Source organism: Triticum dicoccoides, chromosome 6B (genome assembly GCF_002162155.2).
Source record: "Triticum dicoccoides isolate Atlit2015 ecotype Zavitan chromosome 6B, WEW_v2.0, whole genome shotgun sequence".
Taxonomy (NCBI): Eukaryota; Viridiplantae; Streptophyta; class Magnoliopsida; order Poales; family Poaceae; genus Triticum; species Triticum dicoccoides.
The window spans coordinates 624,406,560-624,407,844 of record NC_041391.1 but is presented as its reverse complement, the minus strand read 5'-3'; the positions used below and the strand labels follow the sequence as shown (position 1 = coordinate 624,407,844).

Genomic DNA, 1,285 nt, shown 5'->3' with positions numbered 1-1,285 from the left:
TTCTCTCACTCTCGCGATGAGAAATCTGTTGTTTTCCCTTGCGACATTTTTTAGAGGTATGCACGTGTAGTTATCGATGTTTTTTTCCGTATATGGTTATAGTGGGGTATTTATTTGCAATCCGGATCGCCGCCGGTATAAAAAAAACGGATCTTGCGCTATAAATTATAAGTTTGCTTCCATAACAATATTTTAAAAATATTTAACAGGTAAAATTAACATCATATTTAGATTTCACACATTTTTCTAATAAAATTTCATATATAATATGTTAAAATCGAAGTTACGGTTTAAAAGATACAGATAATTTAGAAAATCATTTGGTTTGACTCAAATATATGCTAAAGTAATATTTAAAAATACTTAACAGGTAAAAATAATCTCATATTCATATTCTACATATTTTTCTAATCAAATTTCATATATGACTTGTTCAAATCGGAGTTACGGTTTAAAAGATATGGATGATTTTAGAAAGCATTTGTTTGACTTAAATATGATCTGCGGATGAATTACCTAAACAATCAGGGGGGTTTCGAAAAATGTAAAATAACGGTTCGGGTGTGACTTAAATCCGGACGGGGGGTTGATTTCAAGAAAAGACAGGGACGTTTGTGTAAAATACGAAAATAACGCTTCGTTTTAACTTAAAACAGGATTGCGGGTTGAATTCTCTGAAATAGAGGGACTTTTCTGAAAAAATGTCATGACGGACGAAAGAAACCCAATTTGCTTTATTATTAGGTAAAGACTATCTAGTTTGTCGGAGCTAACCCAACCTAATCTCTAGTTTGTGCATGAAGAATGTGTGCGCATCGCGCGAACTTGGGAACTTGATGGTGTGTGGGAGTTGGACTCAACCTAATCTCGTGAAGAATGTCGGTTATCGTGTGAATTGGGACCTGATGGTATGCTGTTGTTGATTTGGTTATTGATCTAGCCATGGAAAATTTGTAGCTTCTTTACTCAAACAACAATGCAGGGATAGTGGATATTATTTCTGTTTTTTTTTCTCGAAAAGAGAAACGAGCTTTGCTTCCCTTTAGGTGTGAGCCATTGCAAGATTGGAGCCGAGATGACTGAACTTGTCATCATTTTGGTTATCGAACTTACTATTTTTCAAGTGTGTGGCAAGATGAACAAGAAGAGGAAACTCAACATATGGCAGTTTGAACTTGATGGTTTGTTGTTGATTTGATCTCTAGTAACTCATGTGATTGCCATGATTGCTTTTCTACTTGAGCAAAAAAATGGTACAACGACATCTCCAAGCTAACCGTGGTGT

General features: G+C 34.9%; 1 long non-coding RNA gene across 1 annotated transcript in view; it reads left to right on the top strand.

Moving 5' to 3' along the window:
- Positions 1–1,160, top strand: part of LOC119325554 — a 3,649-nt gene extending 2,489 nt beyond the window's left edge. Inside the window, exon 4 of the long non-coding RNA XR_005157577.1 lies at positions 791–1,160. This is a non-coding gene — a long non-coding RNA (uncharacterized LOC119325554). The remainder of the gene's footprint in view (positions 1–790) is intronic.
- Positions 1,161–1,285: the final 125 nt, after the last annotated feature.